The following is a 15,363-nucleotide window of genomic DNA, read 5'->3' on the forward strand; positions in this document are numbered from 1 at the left end:
TCAGCATCTCATTGTGCATGTGTGTGTGCATGTTAAAAGGTTGAACCAATAGGAGCAGAACACATGCCCTGCTTATCCTGTTAAACTGGAAATACCAGCACTGCAGTGTTAGCTGAAACTGGCCAGGGTTTGATGGCAAGCCTGGGTTTGTTTGTCTACTTAAATAGCTGTGTCTGTGGTTTCAGATAACACATCGGAGGTGAGGAGAAAGGAATGTCGTGCCGCCTTGTCAATTGGGTTTGTGTCCCTCTGCCTGGTTGGAGATATTTTGGAGGCCCGCTGCTTCTTTTCTTCCTGTCTTTAATTCTCGATTCTTTTGCACAATGGGCTGGCGAGAGCCTTCTGGCTTTTAGCGATGGAGATTCCCCACAGGTGCATAACGCGCTGCTTTGCCCAATGTGAAAATCAATAAATATGCTCGCTGCAAAAAGGAGGTGGGGGGGAGGAGAACAAATCTAATACACAGAAAAACTCAATATGAGGCAATGAGGGAAAAGTAAAAGTGCTCCTCTAGGGGATAATGGTTTGAAATTGAGGTCTGAGAAAATAATAATTTTTAAAAAAAGAATTTTCCTGTGGAACTAAGTCTGTGTCAGGTGTAGCTGAGCAAAGGGCATTGAGGGGCAGCTACTGGCTTCTTATGACCCTGATTCCATCCAGGAGGAAAAAGGGTTAGTGTGAAGTGTTATGGAGTGCCAACATGATACCCTTCTGATGTTTTTGATTATAAATTCCATCAGGTTTAGCCAGCTGGGCCAGTGCTCAGGGATGATGGGAATTGTAGTCCAAAACACCTGGAGGGAATCACATTGACTGCATCTAACAAACTGGTTATTCAGGCAGGTGCAATACTTGCTTAATGCAGCAATCCCAAACCTATTGTCTGGATATGAGACCCAATGAGTTCTAAGCATATAATTGTGCTGTAAAATAATCCCTACCCCCCAAAAAAACCCTTAGATTAATAATATTTAAGAATTTTTTCAAGGTTTGCAAGATTATAATGTTTTTGTTGTTGCCTGAATTACTTTTTTGTATGTTGCTTTGAAAGGTTTGGATATAAAGCAATCAAGAGATCCAGTTTCTTACTAAATAAACATTTGGGGGGGGGGTTAGGAATTCGAGGCAAAATGACACACTGTTATTGCTGACATTTTCACAGTGATTCCAGCATGCCTCTTTTTGGAAACTCTCCAGCACTCTTTGCAATTGCACTTATTCTCAGCTCAATCAAATGTTATTGTTGAAACCCATAAAGCCTGACAAAACCAAGAAGGAAAACAAACACAAGAAGAGCCCTGCTGGATCAGACCAAAGGCTCAAACTGCCCAACATCCTGTCTCCCACAGTGGCCAATCAGATGCCAATGAGAAACAGAGAAAAGTGAGGGCAATAGCCATTTCCTGCTGTTGCTCCCTTGTGATGGGTAGTCAGAAGCATAATGCCTCTGTTCCTAGAGGTGATATATTATATATAGACTTCATGGCTGTGTTTCAACTTATTCTTACTCTCAGTTGCCCTCAGTTACCCCCAGTTGCATCTTTGGGAAGTCAAGTCTGATTTACTATGTAGCACTGTGATGTCATATAGTTCTTTACGGGATCCCTGATTGGTTAGGATCACCCTTGCAAATAATCCAGAAAATCAGAGGAAGGACCAGAAGACCGAGTAAACAACCATCCTAAACAGCTCATAAGAAGCAAAGACCTTTTTTGGAGGGGGGGGGGTATTTGAAATTGCCCCGTTTTATCCAGAAATTGAAACTTGAGAATAGCAGAATGGATCTAGTCAAAGTCAAATAACCCCCTAATGAAAGAAAACCACAATAGATTTCTGCGTAGAAGAGAAAATTTGGCCCAATGCACCTTCCACTGCCATAGTTTTACATTTCTGTAAGAAGCCTCACTTTCAAAGTGAATCTTAAAGGTGCAACCACCCTTGCACATTTAAAAACTGATCTGCCTGCTGGCTACAATACTTTTCCAGCTCCGGCAGTTCCCAAAGCCTTGCATAAAAATAGGAAGCAAAGGGTTAATCTCCTTGAAAATTGCTTCTGTTATTATTTTAAAAAAATGAGGGCGAGAGAACCTCTTCAGTTGAAACTGATTAGGAGCAGTTGGGCTGTCACCACTCTTGATTTTATGATAGTCCTATAAAGAGCAGCCGGTAATTCATTGAAACAGACTTTGGTTTTGCACTGCTATGAACTAGGGTTGCATATCAAATAGGAGACTCTTCCATTAAGTTTCTGTGCTTGGGTCCTTCCCTTTCCAAGATATGAGAGATTTGGGGACTTGTGTCCAACCAGCCAGATTGCAGTGTTAGCGGAGGAGGAGAAATTCTCCTGCATTTTAACATTAACCGCCGGTCCTAGACTTAGATGTAGATTGGAAGGGAGATTATTTATTCATTTAAGGCATTTATGGGAGATTATTTATTCATTTAAGGCATTTATACACTGCTTAATCATTTGCATATCTAATTATTATGGACTTATTGTTTTTAAAATATGCATTTTTAGTTCAAATAATGTGCCCCAAGGTGCACGTTTCCAGAAAAAAGTAAGGAAAAGCAGTGCTCTTTGTTTGTTGTTGTTGTTTGTTAAAAAGTGTGACACTTACTGTAACAACTTCATGGTATGTACCAGCACCTATTTTTCTAGAAAAAAGCACTGTGGGGAAGCATGTAGGAATGGATATTTTAAGCGAAGAATGTGTACAAAATATATACTGCAGGGGAAAATGAATGCAATTTAAACATTGGGCCAGATTCCACTGAGTTGCCCTGCTAGTGAAAGCCTTCTGACTTCTGTTAGTGGAATGGGGCTTTTCCCAACCTGCACCCCCAAATGAGCTCAGTGGAGGTGGGTTGTTCTGGAGGACCCCCCAGAACAAAGCGCAGGGAGAGGAGAGGAGAGGAGAGGAGAGGAGAGGAGAGGAGAGGAGAGGAGAGGAGAGGAGAGGAGAGAGACTGTTTCACTAAGCAAAGAGAAATGCTTTTACAGACAGGTTTGTAACAGTGTGGCCTTGAATTCCTCCCACTGTTACTTTTTTGTAATTAAAAAAGATAAAGGAATCTGCAATAAAGTGTGGCTTATAGTATCGTAGAGTTGGAAGGGACCCTGAGGAACATCTGGTCGAACCCCCCGCAATGCAGGAGTATGCAGCTGTTCCATATGGGCAGGGCCAGATTTAGGTTTGATGAGGCCCCAAGCTACTGAAGGTAACGGGCCCTTTATATGTCCAGCTGTCCTTTGTCAACAACAAATTGTTGCTGTTTTTGTTGTTGAATATATGCTATATGACAATTTATGGACTTAATAGGTATCTAAAGCCATTTGCACATGCAGAAGGTAGGCATCCTATATATAGAAATGAGCAAACCAGTGATATTTTAGGGAGCAGGCTAGCAGGCGGGGCCCATTACTTACATTATAGGAGCCTACTCCACACAAAACACTGTTGCTGTATGCAGGTTTTATTTTATTTGTTTTTTAGCTTATACAGTGGTACCTCGGGTTACAGACGCTTCTGGTTACAGTACCTCGGGTTAAGAACTTTGCTTCAGGATGAGAACAGAAATTAGCTAAAGTGGTACCTCAGGTTAAGAACAGTTTCAGGTTAAGAACAGACCTCCAGAACAAATTAAGTTCTTAACCTGAGGTACCACTGTATTTTGGAAATGTACATCCAATTTTTTCCCGCTTTAATTTTTTTGGGGGCCCCCAAGAGAGTCGGGCCCCAAGCTATAGCTTGTTTAGCTTAAATGTAAATCCGACACTGCAGATGGGGATCGAACTTGCAGTCCTGGCATTATCAGCAACAGAGCTATCCAGGATGAACCAGGATGAAACTGACACAGAACTGAAATTGGCTGATCTGGCCACCCCCAACAGAGAGTAACTCTGGCCTAGCCACCACATGTACGAAGGGCAGAAGAGCACCCCAGCAATCTCTCTGAAGAGCTGTGGTTGTTAATCTGGTTCCTGGGCAAACAATAATGTGCCAGCCTTCCTGACTCTCTGAAGCTGGGCAAAGGCCTGCTTTTGGGGAAGGTGAGAAGCATGGCAGGAAACACTCCTGTGCAAAAAGTACATTTTAATCTTCCAGATAGTCTCTTTGGGGAAATCTTGTCCATCATTTTAATTCACTGCAACTGGACTGGGCCTAGCTCTGTGACAATGTGCTTTGAATTAGCTGAAGTCTGCATGCTCGTGTGTCGGAAAGGTACTAATAATGCTGCATAACCTTGTCTGTAAGCTACTCTGCTGAACTTGATATTATCTCTGCCAGTGTCTATATACCAAGTGCAGATTTCCTCTGTGGCCTTGAGCAAATTGCTAAATGCAGCTCTAGTGCGTGGGCTTCATTTTTTTTTCCCTGCAGAAGGGGACTGAATTTCCCCCTAATGCCACAGCCACCTCAAACGGGTTGAAAATTTAAAGCTCTCTCTTGCAAAAAAAGAAAAGCAGGGTAATGAGTAGAAGACTCCAATTGGATTGCCTCTCCAATATATTTTATTTAGTGCATGTATATACCACCTTTTTCTCCAAGGAGTTTGGGTTGGCATACATGGTTCTCCCCTCCTCATTTAATCCTTACAACAACCCTGCAAGGTAGGTTAGGGTAAGAGGCAGTGACTGGCCCAGAGTCACACCCAGTGAGCGTAATGGCCGAGTGGGGGTTTGAACTCTGGTCTCCCAGGTCATAGTCTGACATTCTAGCCACCAAATATCCTCATTTGGCCTGTGCCATGATTTGGGCCAAACTAACCCTCTAAAAATGAAGAGCCTGCTGGATCAGACCAATGGCTCATCTAGGTCAGTCTCCTGTTCTCACAGTGGCCAACCGGATGACAATGGGAAGCCCAAAGCAGGACATGAACCCAACAGCACTCCTCCTACATCACGTGGCATCAGTTTTGGGCCAGATAAACCTTTAGGGCTTAACTGAAAAGGAAAGATCAGGAGTGGGAAAGCAAATGCACTCCCAATTCTTTCTTCCTTTGCAGTCCAGCTTGAATTTACCTGATTCATGTGAGATGTGATTGACAAGGGGGCAGCCACACCCACTTGTCAAAGTGACCAGCACATATGGGAGAACTTTGAATCCAGCTGGTTCCCTATCCGTGATCTTGTCCCCTTGCTTGATGTAAGAAACGTCAAGTGAGACTATCCCTACAGATAGTTGTCTAGTCTCTGCCTGAAGACTTCTGCTTGTACACCACCAGGAAGGTAGTAAAAACAGGTGGCTCATTTTCAGTGATCTTCTGCATCCATCTTGTCGGTTCACAGTTGTCCTAGCTCAGGGATGCAGTGCACATGGCCCTCCAGATGTTGTTAGACACCAACTCCCATCAGCCCCAGCCAGCATGTCCAGTCGTCAAGAATGCTGGGAGTTTCAGTCTAATAACTTCTTGAGGGCTGCAGATCCCCCAGTCCTAGCTGGTCCTGTGTCCCAGCTTTGATCTTCTTCTGCCCAACTCCCCCTGCCCCATTTTCACCCCGAGCAACCAAAGGCAAGGACCTTTTGATGCTCTTTACTCACCTTGAGATGTGTGTTAGAAAAGTCTCTGTTCTGATTCCCCCAAAACAATGATGGCTCATCTTTGCATTTGTCTCCTTCATACAGTGAACACCTGGCAGCCCCCCCCCCCTTTTGTAGTCTCTCTGAAGTATTTTTCTCTGCCCCCCTCTCTTGACCTCCTCTCTCCAGGGATGAACAAGAAGGGTGTCAGTATAATGGAAACAAAAAAGAGGGATAATGAAGGGAATGTTTGGCCTTGGGAAATGAGTTTTGAAGAGTAAAGGATTTCATCAAAAAGTGAAGGGGATGCAGGGAAAATTGTCATCATTGTTGCAATTTCAAAGCTTGATGTTGACCTGATTTCAAAGGAACTCGTGTTAATGCTTTGCTTTCCTCTCCCCCCTCCCCTTTTCTCTGTTTCAGGTAAGTGACATTTTATTCTGCTCATCCCTACGGCAGAGTTCTGCGCAGGTTATCCATATTTTTTTTATTAAAGTGGCAAAAATAAAAACTCAAAATGAGACATTTGCCATGAGAAAGTAAAGCAAAACAGAGGACGATCAGGAGGGAAGAGGTGGATCCACAAAGGACGGCTCAGGTAGGCATCACCTTAACAAGAGATTTCACTGTTGCTGTGGTTCCTTTGAGGAAGGACTTTTGAAGGAGATGTTCCTAGAACTGGCGGAAAGTGCCTTTCATTACAGTTGGTGTTACTAGGTGTTTTTTTTATTAAAAATTTGAGGAGGGGTTCAAGGAGAGGCGTTTGAAACGGATATCCTGGTTGTTTTGGATGCTCTGCACTGTGAAGCAGAGACAGAGCAGGTGGATGGAACTTGAGAGTTGAGTTGTTCCGTAGCTCTGATGGAGGGATGAAATACCATCGTTCAAGGCAGCCTTCACCAACTCAGTGCCCTGCGGACATTTTGGGTGACAATTCCCATTGGCCCCCAGCCTGGGGCTGATGAGAGTTGTAGTCCCCAAACATCGGGAGGACACTAAGCTTGCAAAGGCTGATCCCAAGTCTTTGTGATGTGCTTCTTGTTCAGCATTCTTGGAGGAATGTATTGGTGCCCATGTTGTTAATGTTTGCTAATACATTGGATCTTTTCTTTCCATAACTCTAAGGACTTTTTGTAACTGTGCTCATTGTTGTGTGTGTGCGCGCGCATGCGTGTTTTACCTGCTGAAATGGCAATGTAATGGCAACGATTTCCTTACAAGAGTTTATGAGCAGCACACTCAAATGGCCACAATAAATGAAAGCTGTTAACAGATTTTTATGTAGCTATTCGTGCAATATTCACCTTTATGAAAAGTGGTAAAAGTGGGTAACATTCCAGAATTCAAGAGAGCTTGAAAAGGTAATTTGGTGATGAGCGTTTTGGACCATGGCGATGGGTGCTGAACCAAAACACACTCTTTTCTTGCTCTGTTTTGCAATGTGGTTGTTAGCTGCATGCAGAAAACGCTGTTTGCTATCACAATATTTGTTGTCGCAAAAAGTTGTTCCTTTTCTATGCCATTGCACTGAAACAACAAGCTGTTGATATACTTGCGAACTGTGTAGGATCTAAGAGGCAATAAATGATTCATTTCACCGATGCGCCAGGGTACCGGTATGTATAATTGCAGGAATTTAACTGAGGGCAGGATAAACAAGGAGCCAACAGGGCTCCTGTTGCTGTACCTGTACTATGCTGACCCGCCTGCTACCCTGCTGCTAAAAAGCTAGTGTGGCTCCACTCAACTGGGTTAGCTACTTTTGATGTTTCCCTGACCCTGTTCAGTGCCACTGGGGTGGGGGGAGAATATGGTAGGTAAGGAAACACCAAGCAGGAACGGCCTCAAGACAAAGAGAATTTCAATAAGATGTTCTGGGAAATAATAAAGAGCTAGGGAGTTTCAGGGTTAGCCTGTGCATTTAGCATCCTCTTCAATTTTGTCCAATTTGTGACCCTAAACTTCTGCTTAATGTTGCACTGTTGAAGCAGAAGGGAAGTTCCTTAGCACACCAGTTAATTATCCCATCTCTCTACCTTCTGCTATGTTTATTCAGTTCTATCTCCACCAAAAACCTGGGCCATTGCTAACAGGCAGCTTTAATTCTGCAGCTGAACATGGTTTAAGTTCTGAAACAATTGAACGGAAGTCAAATAACAACTGAGGTGGGCAAACCTTCATGCAACGAGGATGTCTCATTTGCAATCTGGTCCCCTCTCTGTCGATCATGCCCCCCACCCCCAACTGTCATAAAATAAATTGTCATTATGGTAATCGCTGGTGGGAAAGTGGAATGAAGCCTAGGGATGGATTTTTCCAGACTTTGGTGCCAGGTGTGGCATTGACTGGGGACGAATGAGGTCTGTCATTTTTATTTGAAATCCAAAAGAGAGGGCCCTCAAGACATCAAGTTTGTACACAGCCATTCTGCTGACCATTACAATCAAAAACAAACGAGCACTTTATTTCTCCATGGATGCAGATGGGGTTGGAGTGTTTGCTTTTTGAGAAGAGAGACCAGGCCCTTACTTCCAGATTTTCATTCTGTTTGTTTTCAAATAAATAAACGATAAGGACTGGAGATTTGCTGTTGCCTGTATTATTGCTGAAGTATAATTGGAAGGTTTTATGGATTATAGTGATACGTCTAATTTTCTATTCTTCGCTACCTTGTGAGAAATGTTCTAAAAGGTTCTAAAAGGTGGGAAATGATGGGTTTGCATCCAGCTAACAATCCAGCTAACAATCATTCACAGCAGACCCATTGGAATGAATGTAACTAAGTTCAAGCCCGTTAATTCTGATGCATCTGCTCTGAGTGGGATGAGCATTTAATGCATCCTTAAACGGATGAAGTAAATAAATAAATACTGGTAAATAAATAAACCCAGCTGGGATAGGGGAACTGCCTCTTTACGTCTGGGCGATAGGGCTTGTTGAGTGGGGGCAGTGAGTACTTAGTTCCATACCCTTAAAGCATCTTAAAACATTGCCAAAGGGGAGGGGGAATGCATTGCTGAAAAGAGGAGATATAGATGGTGCAGGTTCATATAAAAGATGCATGTGCTAAATTGTAGGCACAGGTGCAAATTTAGAAACACAGCACCTCTCAATACCAATTTGCTGCTTGGCCAGGTTCAAGATTCTTGTGTTAATTCACAAAGCTCCAAACATATTGGACCCAAAGTCCCTCAAGGACCACCTGATACCTAATACTCTACCGCAGGGACCCCCAAACTGCAGCCCTCCAGATGTTTTGGCCTACAACTCCCATGATCCCTAGCTAACAGGAGCAGTGATCGGGGGAGATGGGAACTGTGGTCCAAAACATCTGGAGGGCCGAAGTTTGGGGATGCCTGCTCTACCTCGATCGCCTTGATGGGGTACGTCTGCTGGTTCCCAACACCCTGCAGGTTCAGGTGCTCTTCATTAGGGACTGAGGCTTTCGCTTGAGTGACCTGTGAAACTTCCTGCTTGTTGAGATTTGGCAGGAACCAAACCTGACAACTTTCAAGCACCTCTTTAAAACGGTACCTTTTAGACAGGCCTTTATGATATGAGTTTTCTTTCTCTTTAACCAACCGGTATCTATTGCAGGGTTTGTTTGTTTGTTTGTTTTTTACGTTTCCAGTTGTGTTTTACAGATATTTGTTTATTGATTTTACTGTAGCTTTGTTGCCAGCCACCTTGATGTATGTTCTGAACATTTAGATCAGAAGTATTCAAGGGGGGGGGGGAGACGGACCTCTTGCCATAGGGCAATAGGTGGTGACATGTGCCTGGCTGAGTCTGCTATGGCTGGGCAACTTCAAGGTCCCTCTTCCTTTCATCCCATGTTATCTTTAAGCTAGACTTGGACTGGGTGGCCCTTCAAATGTGTGACTTCTTCCAATAGAGGAGTGTGTTCTGTAAAGTAGGACATTTAACCACCCTTGTTGTTGAGACACCTGGGATGTTTTCATCTAACCACTTTGATATGTTGCTATGTGAAGTAGAATGAAAATGACAATGGTGGTGGTGATGGCAATGCCATTTGACTATAACTCCTATAATCCCTGGCCATTGGCATGCTGGTTGGACTGATGGAGTCCTACAATATATTAAGAGCAATGGGATCCCCATCTTGCTAGGGCTGGGTCACTGGGTGATATATCGATTTACCGTCCAAAACCAGTTTGAAGTCCATATCGTGAGACCGGTTTCATAATATATGACCTGGCAATATATTGTGAATCGTGTGTGTGTGTGTGTGAGTGTGTGTGTGTGTGTGTGTGTACACACACGTGCACGCATGGTCTGTGCAAAAAAACAGGATGCGGGGAATACCATGAAGCCAACCAATTCCTCTACATAGCTCCATCCTTATTTCAGACATTGTGATATATTGGTAGATTGCAATGTTTAAGTGGTGATATGTCACAATGTTGAAAACCAGATATTGCCCAGCCCTAACCTGGAAAAGACCCTGATATTGGGAAAGACTGAGGGCACTAGGAGAAGGGGACGACAGAGGACGAGATGGTTGGACAGTGTTCTCGAAGCTACCAACATGAGTCTGACCAAACTGCGGGAGGCAGTGGAAGACAGGAGTGCCTGGCATGCTCTGGTCCATGGGGTCACGAAGAGTTGGACATGACTAAACGACTAAACAACAACATCTCACTACCAAAGGATGTTGTACAAAAAGCAAAGTGTGTTTCCTAAATTTAGCTCCAGAATGCATGACACCAAGCAAGTCATATTGAGTTTGACAGATTTTGGATGGGTTAGGGGCATCCCAGACTGGGAAATATGCAGTTGCATACAGCATATGGCTGGCTTCGTTTGGCTTTCTTGACTGAACATCCCCTTGGCATTTCCGTTCCCCAGATCCTAGAATTTTTCCATTTCCTAAAAGACGTGCATCTTTGCCACCTTTTCAGCCTGTGGCCTTTTGGCTCTGTGCTTCTGGTCAGTCTGGATAGCTCAGTTGGTTAAAGCATGGTGCTGATAATGCCAAGGTTGCAGGTTCGATCCCAGTATGGGACAGCCACATAGGAGTTGGATTAGATGATCCTCATGGTCCCTTCCCCACTCTACAGTTCTCTAATTCTAGGATTCTAAGTGTTTGCAGTCACAGTGACAGACTCGTTTGGCATGGCAAAACTTTTCCTTTCTCCTTCTCCATACGGTCAAAATTCTCCCCGCATCCTGAGCTGAATCTCTTTTGGCAAAGGCTCTCACTTAGGCAGGTGTTGTGTTTGCAGTGTGTAAAGAAATCAAAGTCAAAACCACCACCCCAGAGGGGGGCAGCTGAGCCGCATCGCAAGACGAAAGAACGGCACGTATTTGTGGCAAATATTTAGACAGTCCCGAGGCTCTGTTGAAATGAAGTGTCAGCTGTTAATAGCAGATACCATTGGGGAGAAGCCGTGTTACAAGATGTTGCTGCCATGTACTGATTAGAGAGGGGAGACTGACGTTCTGAACTGCCCCCATGGGGGAGGGGGACTTCCTACAAATATATGCTTTTGGGGGGGGCTGTGTACGTGTGTGATTTTCAGAATCTCGCTCTTTCCCCTTAGGAACATCACATACACTTAACTGGATCTAGCTTTAGAGATTTTGCCCGCTGCATCCTTTTTGATAGGGATAGAGGAGAAATTTGATTCTGTTCCCATTTAAAGGCCAGCCTACATAATCTGCAGCTCCCCAACAATATGTGAACCAAGCCACAGCCATTCTAAAAACCATACTTCTCTGAAAATTTCCATTCGATCCTCCAGCCAAGTAACATGTGCAGAAATGCATGCAATTATTATTTTATCAAAATTTATATACCGCTTGATGTCATGGCTAAAAATTGGCCACTGTTTCTTTAATGCTAAAAGAACTCTAAGTCAGCGTAAGTCAGAGGCCTACAATGACTCATGCAATCTGTCACCTAATTGTACCTGTATATACAGAGTGGTCAATGTTAGTGTTGGGTGTGGGTTGGTTAGTTGGAGAAGGCTGGTAGTGTTGATGTGTGTACAGTTGGTTGGTCATTTTGCAGATAGACTTTTAAGAATAAAAGCAGAAAATACTCTGCAAGGACACTCTTCTCATGGGCTCTTTTATGCCAACAAGGGTCCGAGGACCAGGCTGAGGAGACAAAGGAAGTCAGAACCTTTGCTTTTTTTCAAACACTGACACTTGATTTCAACAAATCCTCTAAGCCAGGGATGTACAACAGGTCGATCACGATCTACTGGTAGATCCCCAGGAGGTTTTGGTAGATCAAGGTCAATCGCTGGATCCCCTTCCTTAGCGTTGCTAAAATGGATTCCTGCCCAGGCCCCTCACCCTGCCCTCCATTGTTACACGATCTGCAGAATGGAAGACAGAGTTTACTGAGTGAGGCTGTTTGTTTCCCCAGCGATTTGTTGGTGGCTGGCTGTTCCTCTTTCCCCAAATAACTCTTAAAAGCTTTCCTCCTCCCTAAAAGAATCTCAACAACTTTGACCCCCTCCCCAAAACAGGGCTTTCCTTCCCAAAAAAAGTCAACAGCTTTGACCTGAACACCCCCCCACCCCCCAAAAAAGCAGGGGTAGATCACTACCAGTTTATTTCTGTAGGTAGATCACAGTGTCCTGGGAATTGGCCACCCCTGCTCTAAGTGGTTTATAAGTACTGTAATTTGAATGAACATTAACAACAAGTAGTTGGAGCATTTGAAAGGACAATTAAACTCAGCATCAGTGTGGCTTGCTTGCTTAAATAAGCATGTTTTAAGCAGACATTGGAAAGATGGCAGTGAAAGTGATAGAGGGCAGGGAGTTCCAATGTGCAGGTGCTGCCAAACTAAGAGAAATGTTCACTGCAAGTTTGGACAGGTTTTGTGTGGTGACTGTAACAGTGTCATTTCCCATTATCAAAGCGGTTGAGTGGGCACGTGCGGGGGGGGGGGGGTAAGGCAATCCAACAATAAAACAGGTAAAAAAATAATATATTCATGAAAATAACATACAACTTTTGGGGGAAGATGCTTTTCAAAAATGTGTAGATTAGTAAGAACTGCATAGATTTTTTTAAAAAAAGTACACTAGTCAAAACTGTGTGTTGGGAAAAGTTCATACTAACATGCTGGTGAATTTTCATAAGGTTTTTTTTAAAAAAAAAATCAACAAATGAAGTGGAAATGTGGAAAACTGAAGATTAGAAATGGAGAGAAGTCAAAATGGACAGATTTGGCCATCCCTAACCCTGAATGGCCAAAACAGCCACAGGGGAGAAGAAGGACTCAAGGTGCAAAAATTCTGGAAAGACAGTTCCTAGAAGGCCTGATTTGCCCGAGCCAAATCTAACCATAACTGGAGCATGAGATACAAGTTTCTGATGAAGTGTTAGATTCCTGTTTGTGTGCTGTAAGATGCTGGGGAGATACAATACCTGGATGACAAATCTCTGCAAGGAAACACAAGGTCTCCAAATTAGATTATACCAACAAAGGAGGAGCTTCCAATTAGCTCAACAGGCAGTCCTGTTTGCTGTGGAAGGGGAGATGACTGGTTTCATTTGTGTCAATGACAAATCCCTTGCAAACAAGACTTTAATCTTCCATTTGGTGTTCACTCAGTTGGAAATCTTTGTTTCCTAAACCCTCTGTGTTGTGCTTTGCTATAACACACACACACACACACACACACACACACACACACACACACACACACAAAACACATAGATACGGATGCATTTTTTCAGAAGCAGCAATTCCCCTAAACCGTGTGTTGTGAACTAACAGCTAGGGTGCTGCAAAAAATAAGTGACAAAAGGTTCACTGTACTTTAGTCCCTTTTCAGTATTGGTTGATAGATTGATTATTACATTTCCGTCTGGTCTTTCCTCCAGGGAGCTCAAGGTCGTGTACGTGGCTCTCTTCCTCCCCATTTTATCCTCACAACAACTTTGTAAGGTAGATCAGGCTGAGAACCTGGAACCAGCCCAAGGTCACCCATGAGCTCCATGGGCAACTGGGGATGTTGAATCCTGGTCTCCAAATGAAGTAGGACTTTTCCCGGTCCTGCCCCTAGTCTACTCTGCTCCACACAGTGGAATGCCTAAAGGCAGAGCTGGCTGTGCCTCTACCAGGGGGCTCCATTTCCTAGAGGTCACCCTTCCCAGGGCCATAAAGCAAGGGATGTGACTCTTACTTTTTTTTTTTACACCAAGGCTGCACTCCAGCCATGCAAATGCCAAAACCTTCTATATATCCACATCCCCAGACCTCTCCAGCCTTCATCCAGGAAAGTGAGTTGCACAGCTGAAGGACAAATCCCAGCAAACAAAAACATTTGAGGAGGGTGAGGATCAGGGCAAGAGATGGGTGTGGTCTCAGGAAGAGGTGTGGCTTTCAGAAAATCCCAAGGACAAAACAGAGGGCTGCGTTTGATCCCCTCCCTGGTGAAAGGTTCCTCGCCACACCTGTCATAGAGGCTGCACCATGCACTTGAGAAGCCTGGACTTTTGAGGGTGGGCGCAATGTTTGGGATGGGGTTAGCAGCTCGGCCCTGCCACTAATTCATAAAAAGGTAAACGTAAAGGGACCCCTGACCATTATTAGGTCCAGTTACGGACGACTCGGGGATTGCGGCGCTCATCTCGCTCTATTGGCCGCAGGTCATGTGGCTGGCATGACTAAGCTGCCTCTGGCGAAGCAGAGCAGCACACGGAAACGCCATTTGCCTTCCCGCTGGAGCGGTACCTATTTATCTACTTGCACTTTGATGTGCTTTCGAACTGCTAGGTTGGCAGGAGCAGGGACCAAGCAACGGGAGCTCACCCCGTCACGGGAATTCGAACTAATATCTAATTGTAAGGCTGTCATCACGCAGTTCTCTTTGGAGGATTTGCAGTGCCTCATCCTAACCCTGGCTTTGCAAGATGTTATGGTGAGGGAGAAGAGTAAATGAGAAGGCAGGTTTTAAAATGGCAGATAGTTTGAAGGAGCTGTGAAGGGATGGGGGGCTTGGGTGAAGTGTAAAGGGAAGCGTTGGGGTTGGCAACAGGGGTGGGGTATAGTATTTGTTAGGTCAGGAAACATTTGCAGAGGTGACATGGAAAACAATTATTTACTGGTCGAAACAACAGCAGGGGTCCTAGTGGGGAGAGGGTAGGTGAGGTTGGCAATGAGGGTGAGCAGGGGCAGCAGCCCCTGGGATTTATACATTTGCTTTGTGGTGTCCGTATTTTAAAAACAGAGGCTGCAAAGGAAAAGGCTCCAAATTCCAGAGCAACACCAACCTGAATGTTGCAAAATGTTGTGTAAGCATTCGAGCTTTTTAGAACCCATTAAAATCACCATTTAAAACAGCAATCATCAAGACTGCGAACACAGCACAAAACAAGGTGTCCTATCAAAGGGAGAGGCTAACATAGCTTCAGCAGCATTCATTTAACAGAGGCAGGCACAAGAACAATCCTTGCAGAGCTCAAAACAAAACAACACAAAAGGCATTATTCTCAGACCAAAGTGAAAGGCAGAGGCTAGAAATTCTAAAATGATTATTTTTAAAGCGTGAGAAAATACAATAAAAAACAAAGTCGGGCTTTGGTGTTGAAAAGTCATAGCTCTCTACCCTGACTTTTGATGGCTGAGATGTATATTGTTTAGGATCCACCAGTTTCTGTAAATAGTTTTAATCAGGTTTTAACATTGGATTAGTGTTGTATATTGGCGGCCGCCAGGCACATGACAATGCAAACCGCCCTTCTCGTCGCCACACGTCGCGGCACACCAGCCAGCGTCTCGCGGCACACTAGTGTGCCGCGGAACAGCGGTTGAGAAACACTGATCTAAAGTATGTCTGCCTTTGCATGA

At 44.2% G+C, this 15,363-nt stretch overlaps 1 protein-coding gene across 2 annotated transcripts in view; it reads left to right on the forward strand.

The window, feature by feature from the left end:
- The window catches only part of NTM (neurotrimin), an 836,512-nt gene that overhangs the window by 286,647 nt on the left and 534,502 nt on the right, over window positions 1-15,363 (forward strand). Inside the window, exon 2 of one of the 2 annotated variants that reach the window (XM_035139813.2) lies at window positions 5,949-6,123. The exons of the other annotated variant lie outside the window; for it this stretch is intronic. The gene's annotated coding sequence lies outside the window, so the exon portion shown is untranslated. The remainder of the gene's footprint in view (window positions 1-5,948; window positions 6,124-15,363) is intronic. 2 annotated transcript variants of the gene reach the window in all.

This window comes from Zootoca vivipara, chromosome 15 (assembly GCF_963506605.1).
Source record: "Zootoca vivipara chromosome 15, rZooViv1.1, whole genome shotgun sequence".
NCBI lineage: Eukaryota > Metazoa > Chordata > Lepidosauria > Squamata > Lacertidae > Zootoca > Zootoca vivipara.